General features: G+C 53.9%; 1 protein-coding gene across 2 annotated transcripts in view; it reads right to left on the reverse strand.

Moving 5' to 3' along the window:
- Positions 1 to 9,808, reverse strand: part of MYO18B (myosin XVIIIB) — a 258,283-nt gene extending 248,475 nt beyond the window's left edge. For both annotated transcript variants that reach the window (XM_043558069.1, XM_043558070.1), the window contains exon 1: positions 9,664 to 9,808. The gene's annotated coding sequence lies outside the window, so the exon portion shown is untranslated. The remainder of the gene's footprint in view (positions 1 to 9,663) is intronic.
- Positions 9,809 to 17,351: the final 7,543 nt, after the last annotated feature.

Below are 17,351 nucleotides of genomic sequence, written 5' to 3' on the forward strand. Positions count from 1 at the left end.
CCCAGAAGGGAGGCAACGCAAGCAAGACCATTGATGACAGTGCCACTAAGATCTGGGCGCTGCTCGGTGCTGAGAACTCAAGCGTTCACATCTTTTACGGTCACGAGCCACCGGATTATAAGGTGGATTCTGTGAGTGACCCCGTGTCAGAGGGAGGGGACATGCCTTGCTCCCAGCCAGGAAGCGGCGAAGTTGCCTGATGGACCCAGACGGTCTGACTTCAGAGCCCACGGTCGCCATAGCACCCAGGGGTTTCCAGGTTCTCCATCCCTGTGTCTGGCCCACAGCAGCTTCTTGTTCCTTTCTCCTAGCCTCCGTCTTTCACTAGCGCGTTGGGCCACCTCCTCCAGGCTGCCTTCCTGACCGTGCCAGCCCATGCCACCCTCCCAGCGGTCACAGCCTCCTGCCCGCTCCACCCAATCACCCCCATCACCCTGCCCTTCGCTCCACTGGCCACACACCTTATGTCACCACAGGGTCCTTCTTCGTTTCGACTTCCATTTGGAATCGGTCTTGCCCACAGTGTGACTGGTGAGTGTATTTATGCCCCAGCTAGCTCACCAGGCGCCTGGAGGCAGGCAGAGGTGTTGGCCGCTGTGAGAGCCAGGGCGAGGCTAGGGTGCTCGACATCTGGTCTGACGGTCACACGGGAGGCCGGGCATGCCAGGATCAGAAGACCGTGGGGAGAGGAAGATGCCCCTGAGGTGGGTGCCTTCCATTTGCCCCTTAGACACATCTTCCACAACCTTCCAGCTTCCAAGTGGGTTCAAGGTCACGGCAATCCCCCTGCTGGCAGAGATCAGAGGGCACCCGCGCCCTCCCTCTTGGGGGCCACGGGTTGGCTGCCTCCCTCCAGCTGAAGGCACCCTCCCCTCGGGCCGCCCCTTCCTCTGGCTACCCACTCCTGCTCTGGTGGCGGGTCCCTCCCCTGCCTCCTTGGTCCTGGAGGAAATAGCAGCTCCTCCTGAGGCTGGTCCCGGCACGCTGCACCCGGGAGAGGTCAGCAAATTTTCTTGCAAAGGACGGGATAGTAAGCCCTTCAAGCACTGAGGGCACAGGGTCTCCCTCCACTACTCAGCTCTGCCTTTGCATTGCTGAGGCAGCCCTGGGTGATATGTAAATGAACGGGCGTGGCTGTGTCAGTGCAACTTTATTCTTTAAACGGGGGCCAAGAGCTGGATGTGGCCTTGGCCAAATCTGGAAGGACAAGGTCAAGGCTACCAACATCCATGCTGCTTGCTGAGTTTGACGACCTCTTCAGGCTCTGCTTGCCAGGCAGCCAGGTCTGGGGCCATTTCCCAAAGGGAAGGGCCTCAAGTCTACGAAAGCTGTTGGGGGAGGGAAGAGTGGACGGTTGGTTCATCTTTCTGTGTCTCATAACACCCCACTCCCATCTTTAGACCGCTCTGTCCTCTGGGGTGCTGACCACTAGGGTTGCAGCCCCCAGGGTTCCCTGGCTTTCTGGCCTCCTGTTGAGTTTGGTCAGTGGAAGGCTCTGGAATGAGACCTGCATATGGGAACCACAAACGGTAGAGTATTTATCCCCCTGCTGGCCCTGCTTCCCTGGCCCCTAGTTTGGGGAAAGGCTGTGTTTCTCTATCTACGGCCACAAGCCCCTTGGAGAGGTCCCTCTCCATGGACAGACTGCAGTTACCCCCCAGGCTCCTCTATTAACCTTCCGTGCCTTGCATCAGGCCCAAGGCTAATAGCCCACCACTGTCCTCTCTGGATGCTTCAGCACGCTTTGTTGGTTTCCTTAACGCTGCACCCACTCTCGGAAGAGTTCCTTCATTCAAAAGGCTCTCCAATTCACCAGCTGGGTATGCGGTCTCCTGGTAAGACCCTGGCCAATACGGCCAGGGGGGCAAGTAGGTTTCAACTACTCACTATCACCTCTGACAGATGGTTAGTTTCTGCCCGGAGTGATATATGGGAAGGACTCTGAACTTTTACCTGGGCTCAGTGGAAAAGAATGCTCTGATTGATTATTAATGTCTGCCCTGGGCATGGAAGGTGGAATGGTGCACCTTTGCTATCTACTTTTAAATTTTTTTTTTCATTTTTCAATGTTTTTTTATTTTTGAGAGAGAGAGAGAGAGAGGGAGAAAGAGAAAGAGCAGGGGAGGGGCAGAGAGAGAGGGAGACAGAGGATCCAAAGCAGGCTGTGCTGCCCGTGCAGAGCCTGACTCGGGGCTCGAACTCATGAAACTTCAAGATCATGACCCGAGCCGAAACCAAGAGCCAGACGCTTAACCGACTGAGCCACCCAGGTGTCCCTTGTCAAATGCAGGCTTAATGGACAAAGGAACTCTCATGATTCATACATGATTCAGCCAAGCTCACCCCGACCTGGAGCTTGATGGCCAAAGCATCATGTAGTATTGAAAAGAGACTTTGCCCAACACAGGGACACCGTCCCCTCATCCGGGCAAGGGAAGCCCACAGCTAACAAGTAGCTGAGGATTCAGGCCACAGTCGCAAAACCCACATTATCCTAGAAGATGAGAAGAGGGGTGGCTAATGAGAATAAAGGGCAGGGATGTTAGCAGTAGGAAAGGGTGTAAAGGGAGGGAGAGAGGAAAAAGGGAGGCATCGAGATGGAGAAGAATGGAGAAAATAGGGTGGCAGGGGTGGAGAATGCAATGTGTACCCTCCATCAGAGATTCCCAGAGGACCAGCCCTTCTCACAAGGAGTCTCCTAGACAGAAAGTCAAGGAGTCCTTTCTTGGTCATTTCCAGTGATGGGGAGCTCACTACTAAGCAAAACGTTCAGGGTCGGCTCTAATTTTACTCTTCTTTGGGACCAGAACTACAAAGCCCTCAGAGGCCACAGACCTCACCTCTGGCATCCTGGAACAGTCTAGGGTCTTCAACTCCCTGTTCCCTGGGGTCTGCCACGTTTTCTTCCCACCCACAGAGCTGCCTTGCCAGGACAGCCACCTGCTGGCCCCAGTTCTGTCCTCTGGAGAGACAGACAAGGTTTTCCATGTGACACAAGTGGGGGTCTGCCCCCAATCTTCTCATCTGAAGGCTTCAGCCATTTCTCAGGTGATCCTTCAGATCACCGGCCACAGTCCCCTGGGAGTTTTCTAGATGGTTCTCTGCTACAGAAGTGGACACTTTTCAGTTCACAAGAGGCTGGCCAGGGTGAACACAGCAGATGCCGTCCTTCAGGGGGCTGACCTCAGCCTTAGAGGTCTCACAGCCAAGCTCGGGCCCCACCTGCCTTTTGTCAAACCTCTTAAGGTGTCAGCTCCCCTTCTGTCCAGTGGGGGAGGTGGCTTTTCTTCACCGGGACTGTGGGAGTACTGGGTGCTCTGTACACTGTGAGCCGTGACATTCACAGCAACCCTGTCCCCTATTGTCCCCATTTAAGTTCTAGTCTTTCAGGTTCCTGGACCTGTTTCCAATGGGGGGAGGGGGAGGTGGCTCCCCACACACCGCCAGGCTGTTTTCAGACACCTGCAGGGCGACCAGGAGTCAACTCAATTCAACTCAATTCTGACACTATCTACCTGGAGACAGCATCACATTCTGCAGGTAAAGGGCTCAGTCCCCCAAGACCACTCTCCACTTCAGACACCAATCACAAACCCGAGCCGTCACCTGTGCGTCTGACCAACTCTGGCTATAAATCAGAGGTTCCCACGACCCCCCTCCTTGAGTCTGGATTAATTTGCTAGAACAGCTCAGAACTCAGCGAAACATTTCGCTCCCCAGCTCACCCGTTTATTATGAAGGGCTAGAACTCAGGAAGAGATGCGCGGGGCAGGGTCTGGGGAAAGGGTGTGGGGCTCCCGTGCCTGCCCCAGGGGCGCAACTTTTCCCAAATTTCCACACGGTCACCAACCCAGAAGCTCTCCAAACACTGTCCTCTTGGGGTTTTATGGAGACTTTATTACATGGTCATGATTGATTAAGTCCTCGGCCACTGGTGATTGAGCTCAATCTCCAGCACGTCTCCAGTCCCTGTCCCAAGTCCCCAGTCCCCAGAGAGGTCAGGGGTGGGACTGAAAGTTCCAAGTGGTTGGCTCTTTGGCCAACCAACCCCCATCCTTAGGTGCTTTACAAAAGTCAGGGCATTAGCATAACAAAGGACACGTTAATCACTGTCAAGGTTTAGGGAGTTACCAGCCTTGATTTGTAGATGAAGACTGGATATATATGGGAAATATATTTTGGTCATATGAATATCACACCCCTTCGATTAAAACCCGCCCATGCTTTGCACATCAGTGGCCAACAGGCCGGGACCCACCTCCACCCCCTACCCCTTGCCTCTATCCCTAAATCGTGCAGTGAGTGTTTCTTCGAGAAATGATTAGTGAAAAGTCTTGGCTCCTCCAGCACATCACTCTCCTTTCCCTATCTGTGGTTGTCACACTGACGTACGTTGGCCACATGCCTCTACCAGTCACCGTGTAGCTTGAGGAGATGCTAAACCTCGCGGATGGGCCTCCTGGCCTCATGCAGGGGTGGCCCACGAGGTTTCTCCCTCATGCCAGTGTCAGCTGATCCGCAGTTGGGAACTGCCCAGAGTGTGGCATTGAGAATGATCCCCACTAGCGCAAGGGCGTGTGGTGATTGACCAGTAATGCCTGCTGTGGGCACAGCAATGGCTACAGGGGGTGCCTCTGCCAAGTATTTACCATTTGCAGGCCGATGTTCCCCCGGCCACGTGTGAAGCAAGGAGCTGGGCATACGTCTGCTGGGGGGTGCTCTCCTGACTGCTTTTGGGGTTTGAGTGCCTCATCGGAGGGCTGTCTTCCTACCCGCGCTGCGTTGCTACCTTGAGCTGTGCCGTAGAATACAGCAGCCAGCAGCCGCAGGGTGGCTAGTTAAATTTTAATTATTTAAAATTAAGTTAAACCAAAACATCACCTTCTCAGTCACGCTAGACAGACTTCAAATGCACAGTGGCCCCGTTTGGCCAACAGCTACCATGCTGGACAACACAGGTACAGAACATTTCTATCATTGCAGAAGTTCTATCGGATCACATTGGGTTAGGTCAGAGGTTTTCGCTGGGTATCATTGTGCCCATCAATGGACTTTTGGCATTGCCTGAAGACATTTTTGGTTGTCACAACCAGAGGGGACCAGTGTTAGTGGCATCTGGTGGGTAGAGGCCAGGCACGCTGGCAAACATCCCACAGTACACAGGACGTCCCTCCCCGCCCCCCCCCCCCCCCCCCCCGCCTCCCCGCCCCGGACACAGCAAAGAATTATCCAGATCCAAGTGTCAATAGGGAGGAGGTTGAGACACCTTGATCTAAAAAATCCATGTTAAGTGGAGAAGGGCATTAATGGGGAGACAAAGGGCAAAATCATCTTTCTTTGTAATCAATAGCAAAGAACAATAATAGGAAAAAAAAAGAGAGAAAACGAGGTGACCCACTGTTGACAAAAGAAGAGAAGAAATTCCCGGACCTATCACCACTTAGTAGCTGTGTGCCCTTGGACAGTCACTAAACCTCTCTGATTCTCAATTTCACCCCCCTTCCCACTGGATTGCCAATGGATTAAGTGAGGCAAGGAGTGTGAATGGGCTGTGTCATCTGTCCGTCTGAAGCAGTGTGGTATAATTTATTATCTTAGCTCCTGTTGTTTAGTACGCCAGACTAAATACACAGTCTCCGGCAGAAAAGAAAAGTCCCAGTTTAATTTCATTCTGCGTGACCTTGGGGCACCTTGGGTCTATATCTCACTTCGCGATCTGTAAAATGGGGCTAATAACTCCAGCCCAAGCTCCCAGGAATATCCAGCACCAATGGGACATTTAATCCCATTGAGCAACCGTCTCGCTCTCTCAACTCAACAGCTAATCCGGTTGCCCTCCGTGAAATCGAAACTCAAACCCCAGCTGGGACCCAAGAAACAGCTGAAAAGGCATTCGGTCTTTGATGGGAGGAGGTAAATTCCCTTGGGACCCAAGAAACAGATAAATTCCTGTTTCTCCGAGTGTGAGGGTTGGCCCGGTGTTTGGTGAACCCACCTTGCGGATTCTCAAGGATCCTTCCTCCGTGGCCAGAAACTGTAGTTCTTAAAGGTCATGAAGCGTTAGGGAGAGGTTCAGTGCGAAGCAGAGCAGGAAAGGAAAGTCACGGAGTTGGGTGAGTCATGCCCGGGGCGGGGGGTGATTCAGATGAAGCTGATGGTGCTTCTGGATCCTTCAGACTGAATGGGGGCGGCGGTGGTGGTGTGTGTGACACAGAAAGTCACACATCTGCCTCGAGAGTTACGCGATATGCCCCCTGCCTACCCCGCTGTGAGCTCTCATCCCAAAGACCTTGTTTGGTTAATAACGTTCATATTTGTTGCCTCTGTTGACACGAGACCTAAGCTTTAATCCTTTCCTTTGAGGCTTGGAGGAGGAGGAGGATGGACAGGGCTTTGGGGGTGGGGCTAACAGGGAAAATTAGGTTATGATCCCCAAAATGAGGCACCCCAGTCTGCTCCCCAAGTGTCAGCCTTGAGGATAGGGGCTGTTTTTAAATTTCTTTTTTATTGTGCTCGCTTCGGCAGCACATATACTAAATTTCTTTTTTATTTATTTTTGAGAGAGCGACAGAGACAGAATATGAGCGGGGAGGGGCAACAGGCAAAGGTGACCCAGAATTCGACGCAGGCTCCAGGCTCTAAACTGTCAGCACAGAGCCTGATGCGGGGCTCGAACCCACAAACCACGAGATCGTGACCTGAGCCAAAGTTGGACGCTTAACGGACTGAGCCACCCAGGCGCTCCGAGGGCAGGGGCTGTTTTGAGCCCACCACCTGTACTGCAAAACTGTGTGACCTTGAGCAAGTTGCTTCCCTTCTCTGTGCTACAGGTGGGCCTGGGTCTGACAGCCCCCGGCGGCCCTCCACTTGTCTCAAACCCACGTTCTCCATTTTTTCAAATAATTCAATTTCACACAGCTTCTTGTGGCGGAAGGGTACCGTGAAATGACACAGAGGAAATTTAAATGCATGCCGTTCAGTGAAAGAAGTCGATCTGAAAAAGCGACATTCTGTACGATTCCAACTATAGGACATTCTGGAAAAAGCAAAACTATGTAGAGAGTAAACGGATCAGTGGTTGCCAGGGTTGGGGAGGAGTGAAGGGTGAACAGGAGGAGCACGGAGGAAGTGAAAATCCCCCACATGATACCATGTCATTTATACTTTTTACTTTGTTGGACCCTTAGAAGGTCCAACAGCAAGAATGAGCCCTAATGTGGGCCACCTGGCTGGTCCAGTCAGCTAAGCATCTGACTCTTGCCTTCAGCTCAGGACATGATCTCACGGTTCGTGGGTTTGAGCCCCATACTCAGACAGCGTGGAGCCTGCTTGGGATTCTCTCTCTCTCTCTCTCTCTCTCTCTCTCTCTCTCCACCTCCCCTGCTTGCTCACTCTCTCAAAATAAATAAATATTAAAAAAAAATGAGCCCTAATGTAAACTATGGGCTTGAGGTGATAATGACGTGTCCATGTAGGCTCATCATTGTACCAAATACCCCACGCTGGTGGCGGATGTTGATGATGGGGGAGGCTATGCGTGTGTGGGGACACGGGGTCCATGGGAAATCTCTGTGCCTTCCCCTGAATTCTGCTGCAAACCTAAAACAGCTCTAAAAAATAAAGTTTATGAGTTAAAAAGATTAGCTGAAATTAATATAACACCGTATGTTAACGAACCGGAATTAAAGTAAAAACTTAAAAAAAAAAAAAGAAGGATGTGCTGTATCCCACAGCAGCTTACCACCTGCTTAAAACGGACGGTTGGGACAGTGTTTTTCTCCACCAGGTCAGTAAGCTGGGACCCACTGAAGGGCTGGCTCATCACGGCCCAGGAGAAACACAGCTAGAGTTCCTGATCTTTGGCAGCTTCAGGAAGTCCCTCTGGCTTTTGGGCCTTCTGTTCTCTTCTCGAAAAGCCACCAGAAGGGCTTGATCTTTCCCCCGGCTGACACCGGCCTTGGGATATTTTGCAATAATCAGGCCCGAATAGAGGTCTGTGTGTGTGTGTGTGTGTGTGTGTTTCTTGTTTGTGTGACTGTATGTTGACTTCTGACACTGGTCGGGGTTGGGGGTGGGGGGTCCCGGGCAGCCCCTCTCTGTGGTTTCATTAGCTCATGCCACAGGAAAGGCAGCTCTCCAACTCACGGGCACCGAGCCACCTGTGAGGTTTGAAATCTGCGGATTCCTGGGCTCCTTCCCCCAAGACGGTTGGGCGGGTCTCATATAGCACCTCGGGAATCTGCATTTTGAAAGGCCCCCAGGTGAGGCTGAGGAAGGGAGAGAGACTTGGAGAAATCCTGCCCCAATGTCGGGTCCTGGAAGAAAGCTCCAGGATAGTCCCACCCAACCCCCCTCAGGTCTGGAAGAGGAAACTGAAGCTTAACTGGGGAGGGACTCGTCCGAGGTCACAGAGTCGGCAGAGCCCAAGCTAGGCGACTCAAGGTGACCAGGCCTGCGTGCAGGTGGCACCGGGTATTTACTAAGTGGTGACAGGGCGCTCCCTCATAGGTCAGGGGGCTGAGAGACCCTGTTCGTCCTCTTCCTCCCTCTCTCCCCAGCCCGCCTTCTCCTTCTGTTATTTTCTAGAGCTCACTCATAGCTTCGGCGACACAGGCCCTCCCCGAGCCCCGCGGACATATTGCTCCGCGAACACAGCTAGGATCAGAAGCAAAAACAACACCCAAGGAAGCCACCACCGTGCTGGACGCTAGACGCTCCAGAGGGACCCTCAGCCGCCGCGAGCCGGTGCACTGAACAGGGCGGGCATCTTCCTGGCCCGGCCACAAAGAGAAAGTCACAGCCCAGTTTTCCGGGCCCTGTGGGACGGAAGCCCAGGCCCCGGCCGGGTCAAGGCCAGACTGGGCGGCTTGGAACCAGCTGGGCTTTTTCCTCCCAGCCGCCTCTACAAGAAAGCAGCACAGAGGCCGTGTCCCTGCCGTCCGCAGCAGCTGCTGACGTCTTCCGGACCCCCAGGGAGGGAGGTCTCGTTAGCCTAAGGCCCCCTCTCTGTCCCCCCCACCCCCCTCGCCCCTGCCACTGAGGTCTGTGCAACTTCTCCATTCAAACAGATGCCTGATACAAGGCGTCCCCGATAAAGCGCCTCCTGGGACAGAGGGTCAAGTCAGCGCCGCATGAAATTCAAGCTTTTGTCCGGGAAACCACCATTCCCCTCCCCCACCATGCACATGCTTATTTAAAATCAAAAGCCACTACCATTAAGGCTTGTCCTCCACAGGGTTGGGGATGGGAAGAGTCACTCCCTGACCCGTTAACTGACGACCCCTTACGCAGAAATCAGTGGTAGCGGAGGAGAAATAGGAACCCAGCAGACATGCGTCGGCTAAGATTCCAAAGTGGAGGGTATCCTAGGACTCCGAACACATTTTTAAAAATGGCTAGCCGACGGGTGGGTCCCGACAGACAAGGAGGAATCCCTGAAAGAGTCCGCTCGCCCTGGCATTTTCTAAAATGACTTCCACAAAATGCTCTTGCTTTCCAAGCCGGCGATTCGGGCTGTCGGACGCGACCCGGCCGGAGAGGCCCTCAGTAGACCCACCGCGGGGCCAGACACCCACCGCCCCAGCCCCCAAAGGCACATTCTGGAAAAGTATGCCCATCAGCTCGCACGCAAGCTGCCCATCGTAACACCCGGCCCCACGGTACCTTTTCTGCACGAGGCCACAGGTCACAGGCACCACACCGGCCCGAGAGGTCTCCCCGGCTGGCAGTGCAGAGACCCCAACAAGCCTGGACAGCAGGGGCGAAGGAGAATTGCTAGGAACACCCCCACCCGCACCCTCACACACATCCCCTTCCCTGACTGCTCCTCCCCGTCCTCCCCACACCCTCCCTCTGCGCCAATGTGATGGCAGCAGCTGAGCAGACAAGTCATTTCTAAAATTAGCCGGTGAGCCCCAGGTCTGGCCGGGAGACGGCAGCCTGGGGTGGCCGTTGACCAGGCATCGGACAGCATGGACATATTTGGTGGCGCGGAGCAGGGGAGGGGACAGCTCCCCACGCAAGCACATTCTCAGCCGTCATCCCTGTCCCCGGGCAGGCCGCACACTCCGGCCTCGGCCCCACACAGATAACCACCGGAGGCCTCGGGGACTGGGTGAGGAGGAGAGCCGGGCCCCGCATGCCAGCGGGACTCTGGAAAAAAATAACCGGAGCGAGTTCTGCCGCCTCGTGGTGAAGAATCGATGCAGGAAAACACGCGTCACACTCCAGATGCCATCCCGGGGGCTTTCCTGAGCTCATTTACTATTCCTGACAACCCCGCACCAGGTAGGGTTTTCCCCACTCTCGTCTGACAGAGGGGGAAACTGAGGCACAGAAAGGTCGACCAACTAGCCCAAAGCAGTGGAAAGCCGGGATTGGAACCCAGGTGGTGCTGGCCCCAGAGGGCCCAGTCTTAAATGCTGCATCCAACAGGATGCTATAAAAAGTGCTTTGTCCGGGGCACCTGGGTGGCTGACGGTTAAGCCTCCGACTTCGGGCTCAGGTCATGATTTCACGGTTCATGAGTTTGATCCCCGTATCTGGCTCTGGGCTGACAGCTCAGAGCCTGGAGCCTGCTTTGGATTCTGTGTCTCCCTCTCTCTGCCCCTTCCCTGGTCACGCTCTGTCTGTCTCTCTCTCTCTCAAAAATAAATAAATCTTTAAAAAAATTTTTTAAGAAGTGCTTTGTCCGCTGCCCAGAAGGCGCAAAATAAGAACACCGGTAGATTAAGTACATCACGCAAGATCGCGCAGCTCGTGAGGGACTCAAATCCAGGTCTTTCTGATTCCGAAGCCCACGGTCATTCCATTCAAACATGACATGCTGCTTCTCTTAAGAAACACTTCAGCCGGGGCGCCTGGGAGGCTCAGTTAGGTTAAGCGTCCGACTCCTAACATCGCGATGCTCAGAGGGTCATGATTTCACAGTCCGTGAGTTTGAGCCCCGAGTCTGGCTCTGCACTGACAGTGGGGAGGCTGCTTGGAATCCTCTCTCTCCCTATTTCTCTACCCCTGCCCCCCACACTCTCTTTCTCTCAAAAATAAAGAGTGAATTTAAAAAAAAAAAAAAAGAAACACTTCAACCAGTAGTACGTGTTATTTTTCTACCCCTGTGGCTGATAGAGCAATCTATTCTCAGAGTATTTACTTTCTTCTCGGTGCTGACAATTAGTAAAATGTTTACTGGCCCACCTGGATGGCTTAGTCGAATCCTGCTTCGGATTCTGTGTCTCCCTCTCTCTCTGCCCCTTCCCTGCTCGTGCTCTCTCTCTCTCAACAATAAATAAACATTAAAACATTTATTTATTTATTTTTTAAATGTTTACTCATTTTTGAAAGACAGAGAGAGACAGAGCACAAGCAGGGGTGGGGCGGACAGACAGGGGGACACTGAATCCAAAGCAGGCTCCAGGCTCTGAGCTGTCAGCGCAGAGCCCGACGCGGGGCTCGAACTCACAGACCGCGAGATCATGACCTCAGCTGAAGCCGGACGCTTAACTGACCGAGTCCCCTAGGCGCCCTTGAACATTAAAAAATTAAAATAAAATGAAATAATAAAATACAATAAAATGTTGATTTATTGTTGAGAGAGAGAGCATGCATGTGCCAGAGTAAGGGAGGGGCAGAGAGAGAGAGAGAGAGAGAACACATGCTTCAGAGTGGGGGAGTGGGGGAGGGGCGGAGAGAGAGGGGGACAGAGATTCCAACGTGGGCTCTGAGCTGACAGCAGAGAGCCGGATGTGGGGCTTGAACTCACGAACCACGAGATCAAGACCTGAGCCAAAGTCCGAGGCCTAACCAACTGAGCCACCCGGGTGCCCTGAGAATTAGCGTTTTATTGGAAGTTCACGGAAACGCTTTTCTCTTGACGTTGAAACTTGACCCCACCCCCACCCCCACGCTCCTGCCAGCTCCTGAAGCATCTTGGTGCTTTTTTGTCCCGTTGATCTTTTCTATCTTCTCGTGGCTGTCGGTCTTACACGGTGGGGTGGACACGCAGAAATAGCTCTCTAAGGCTGGGCTGGGGGTCTCCGTCAGCCTCAACCTGCAGTGATGGTTAGGTTGACCTGAAGGCAACTGAGTCCCGAGGGCACCTGGCACGTCAGCATTATCCCCCTGGTACCTACCTGTGTTGCTGGAAAATCCATCAGGACAACTAAGTATTGCCTTGACCGCGCCGTAATGTAGGGCAGCCCCCGTCAGCACTAGTTTGTCACCCGGCTGAGCATTTGTCTCCGGTCTCTAGGCTTCCATCCCAAGGGGGGGCAGGACAGCACGAGAACGTGAAGGCACTGCCACCAAGGGCCCCGGAAACTTGGCCCCTTCTGGTATTTCTGGAGCACAGACCGTCCGGAGTGGCTGTAGGTCCTTTGCAGCACAGACCACAGACCAAGGAGCCGTGAGTGTGCACCCGTGCCCTGGGGGTGCCAGGTTATCCCCCCGGAGACCTGGCCCTGTCTTCAGTTCATCAGTTCTGGGTCCACAGAATGGCCTAGGGATGGCTTGTGCCATTTTACTGGGGCAACTGACTTCAGCCTCCCGATCCTCCTTCTTTTTTGAGCAAGACCCTTGTGGGGGGCCCATCTCTTTTGCCTCTGGGGATGCCACGTTCTATTCATCGTCTCCATACGGCCTGTGACTCGGGGACCCCCAATGCGCCCCACCTCACCACACGCTAGGGTGATTGCTTCCACCTGGCTTGTGACGGCTGAGTGCTATCCCCCAGCCTGTGTCGTGTGGGGCTCCCATTATCCTCAGTGTTCTTAGAGAACTGTGTGTGTGTGTGTGTGTGTGTGCTGGTAACTGGAGAACAGTCCCGTGCATCTGAGCGTCATGGTCCCCACAGGGATGCAGGAACGGTCTGCGTCTGTGTCTGTAAGTGACTGGTACACAGCAAGTGCTCCACAAGTGCATATGGAATAAATCGCCAAACGTACGGAAACTGGACCGGAGCAGGTGTCCCGGGATCTGGTCCCGCATCGTGCATTCTCTGGATGCCCGTCTGTCTGTCTGTCCATCTCCCACTAGTCTGTAGTCCCCTGTTCATCCTGGCCACACAGCACCAGGCCAGGCACTAAGCAGGTGCTCATGGAATCTTTGGTGGCTGAAGTAAAACCGGTGAACAGAAGACTATATAGCCCGGAGTGTGGAGGGGAGAGAGATCCCCGTAGAAGGACCCCCGAAGCCCAGCCCCTGGCCAGGGTCTGGAGGTGGTATGTCTGCCCAGAACTCTGGGTGTCAGGGAAGGGCACAGGCTTTGGAGCTGGGCCCAATCCTGATCTCAAAGCGCTGTGTTCATCTCACTGGGCCTCAGGATTCCCTTCTACAACATTGGGATCCTTGGGCCACTGACCGTTCTAGTCCTTCATGGCCCATGGTAGGTGCTCAGGGAATGTTTGTTGAGTGACCGAATGACCACATGTAGCTCTGTAAAGGCTCCTCCTGACTCTGCACTGCCTGCAGAAACAAGCCAGCACCCACTTCTTAGTGGTTCTGGTGGCCTCTGGGCCGCCCTAGTGGGTTTTCCGGCCTTACTTGGTACGTCCCTTCAAGCGTGTCCACTTCTCTGTATTCCTAATCCCTTCCTCCTCGGTCTACCGTAGGAATTCTGGCCAGCCTCCCCTAGCATTTTCTGTGCTCGGAGGAGCCAGGCTGCCGGGGTCCTTGTCAGGGTAACAACCCTGCAGCCCCGGAGAGTGGCCCTGAATGCATATACCCTCCCATATCTGGCCTTGCGGCCCCACTCCCCTTGCTCTAACACCCTCGGTATCCGGTCCCTGGAAAATGTCTCCCTGCCCCTGCCCATCCACGTTCGCTCCGTCTTGCAGCTGCATTGGCATAGAACTCCCTTCCTCCGTCATCAAGCACTTCCCCAGCGGGGGGATGAATGGCGTCACCCTAGCCAAAGGCCTAGTGGCGAGGAGGTAAGGGAGGGGGAGATGCTGGGGGTGGGGGTGCTATTTCTCCATAGGAAGGAGTAGAACACGTCTGCGGCCTTGGAGAGGTCAGAGGAATCTGGAGGTCCAAGAGTTGCAAGGGCGTCAGCTCGGACGTCCCCATCCCGTGTGACAAGGTCTCGTTCTTCCCCAAGCCGAGCGTGCCTTGGCCAAGCGGACAGACCTGCCTTGGGAGTTTAACCACCTTTGGAACTCATCTGATCTCATTCCTGGGTCCTAGGTCTGGTCCTCGTTTTCCTTCCCGCCCACCGTGGATGTGGCCCTCTCAGTGTTTCCTACTGGCAGCTGGTTCCTCTCGGCTGTTTCTTATCTTTCCTTAAAGCATCCATTAAGCTTAGCGATAGCCACCCATCGCATCGTCCCCCTGTCCAGTAGTTACTGTCCCTCCCACTTCTCGCAAACTCTTTGTTGCCCTAAATAAAGAGGTGGACGGAAGCAAGCTCGAAACTGGCAAGTTCATTTAGGGGTTGCGGACAGATTGCAGTTCTGGACAAGCAAAAACAGTAGCGAGCTGCAGGCGAGCCGGCTGGGGGTTTGGGATAAGTTACGTATGTATTTTAAATGTTTATTTATTTTGAGAGGGAGAGCACAAGCAGGGAAGAGGGAGAGAGAGAGGGAGAGAGAGAGAATCCCAAGCAGGCTCTGCGCGGTCTGTGTATTAGAACAAGGTGTAAGAGACCTAGGATATCTTTGATTGTGCAGTACGGGTGGAATGGGGTTTTGTCCGAGTCGGGTGCGCTTCCGGAGGGATTATGAGATCCTGTCTCCCGTGAGAACAGAAGACGAACTGCTGTTAGCGCTGAGATGATAAAGGAGGGGAAAAACACAGACGCTCCACTGGCATGTGTATATCAAATAATGCAGCCACAGTTAACGTCGTGGCAAAGGTGGGTTACGGGTGAGAAGGCAGGTGCTGTGTTTGTGTCAGCGTCTAGTGAGGAACAGGCCTGTTAGACTGTAGACTCAGGCAGCCTCCTAACGAGTAGCCAAAGTTTCATCATGCTGAGATGTTGGGTGGAGTGGGGAGGTCGATAACGGATTCATTAATAATTTTAAGGAGTGGGTGAGACTTTCGGAGGTTGGTCATTAAATTCTTATAGTTGAAAGACGATGACGTTTTTTTCATATCATTGGTCACGGTTAGATTCCATGTAGGAGTGATGATAACATGCACTGTATTAAGTTTAGGTACCCTATTTGTGATTAGCTTTTGTAAGTGTTTCGTCAAAACCTTCTCCAGTTTATGGTGGGCTTGGGTTAGGCATGGGTTAAGCGTCAAGCCCGGCGTGGGGCTTGAACTCACCAACTGTGAGATCCTGACCTGAGCTGAAAGCAAGACTCAAAACGCTTAACCCACTGAGCCACCCAGGTGGCCCTGGGATGATAGGTTGTATTTGTGGGCAGGGAATGAATATAACAAGGGGGCGGTTCAGTAAAAATGCTCCCCACCCCCCACTAAAGTGAACGGAACCGGTGGAGCCACACAAAGCTGCGTTCAGCCCGCTTTGTGAGACCAACCAGGCCCTGAGTCATCCCCCCGCCCCCACCTCTGGCAAAATCCACCAAGATAGATATGGGACAAGCTTGGACCGATGCCTCAACATCCAAGAAGATTCCCACACTATCAGTCTTCTGTAAATCAGTGTTATCCTCCTGGGGGCACATGCTCGAGGTTCCTTTCCAAGGTTGCAGTTCTTTTTTTTTTTTTAAGTTTATTGGTTTATTTTGAGTGAGACAGAGACAGCCCAAGGCAGGGGAGGGACAAGGAGAGAGGACAGAGAATCCCAAGCAGGCTCTGAGCTGCCAGCACAGAGACTGACGCGGGGCTCGAACCCACGAACTGTGAGATCATGATCTGAGCCAAGACCAAGAGCCGGACATTGAACTGGCGCCCGCAGTTCTTTTTGAGACCGCGACCTCTTCGCAGCTTGGTAGGACATAGCGGCCAGTGTATTCCCTCCACTGGCACACCGTCCCAACTCACCTCTGTTGCAAATTTGCACTCTCGGAGCCCCCTCTCGTTGAACTAGGGGCTTTCTATGTTCCATCTACGACCACCGATTCCCATCTCTGACCACGGCCAGCCGGGGAGTGGGTGATCCAGGCCCCCACGCCCCACTTCAGCCCCTGCTTTCTCCCACCGCACCTGGGACTGACCTTGCAGACTGTTGTCTTGGGGGGAAGCTGCCTCTGAGACAGAATTCAAGGAACAGAAGTTTATTGACGAGTTCTCTGGTACCTATACCAATGGAAGGATGGAGAAGAAATGAGATGGGGGGGGATGTCTAGCTGTGACAAAGGCCCCCAAAACGGCTTCGGGCAGCCAGATGAGAAGTTCTTCCGTGAAGGACGATCTGGACAGCACATGACGCTACCCACTACAGACCCTTGGCCAAGGTCATCCGTGACATATTTGGCAAGGTAGAGCGACTCATGACCACAGTCAGCACCATTGCTGCTACACCTGGACACAATGCATCCACACTCACCCCTGCAGTCACTGGCCAAAGCCATGGGCAAATTCCACCCTGAAATGACCGGGAAGCTCACTGGCATGCTGTTTCGTGTCCCCGCCCCCACTGCATCTCATGGATCAGATCTGCGGTCTAGAAAAATCTGTCCAAGGCATTGATATCAAGAAGGAAATGCAGCAGGTGTCAGAGGGCGCTCTGGGCCCCAGGAAGCACCAGCCCCCACTGCCGCAATCTTAACAGTAACGCCTGCTCCTCCTCCTTTGGGGATGGCATTACCTCCAACACCACTTTGTCCAGCTCATTTCCTGGCACGACAATGAATTTGGCCACAACCACCGCATGGCAGAACTCACGGTCCTCAGGAGCTCCCAGGAGTTAAGAGTCCTGGCCAGTATCCTTGGCAACAACCTTTCCCCTTGGTGGAGTCCCTGCCCCAACTCTGTCCCCAACACAGAGAACTTCCCATCGTCTATACCAGGGGTTCTCAACTGGGGGGGTGGCTTTGCCCCCACAAGGGACATTTGGCAACGTCTGGGGTTGTCCAGACTGGCTTGGGAGGGGTGTGGGCACTGGCATCCAGCGAGCAAAGGCTGAGTGGTGCTCAACACCCTACAGTGCCCAGGACGTGCCGCTGTCCCCGCCAGAGACTGACCCAGCCCCAAACTTGCTGGGTCCGAGAAACGCTCTTCTGGTGCCTCTGGTGCCCACCTCTGGTGCCTGAGGAAGGGGAGGGCCTGGGGCTCCTGTCCTCTTCTGTCCTTGCCCATTGCGCTGCCATGGGGTCCACACCCCGCACAGTCGGGGCAGGATTGGGAAGGGGGAGGGGATGGGGGGTGCTGGGAATGCGTGCTTTAGAAGGGAGAGCAGCAATTATCCGTGAGACAATGTGGAACAAGCTGGGGGACATGGCAGGTGCTCC

The sequence above is a fragment of the Prionailurus bengalensis genome, chromosome D3 (assembly GCF_016509475.1).
Source record: "Prionailurus bengalensis isolate Pbe53 chromosome D3, Fcat_Pben_1.1_paternal_pri, whole genome shotgun sequence".
NCBI lineage: Eukaryota > Metazoa > Chordata > Mammalia > Carnivora > Felidae > Prionailurus > Prionailurus bengalensis.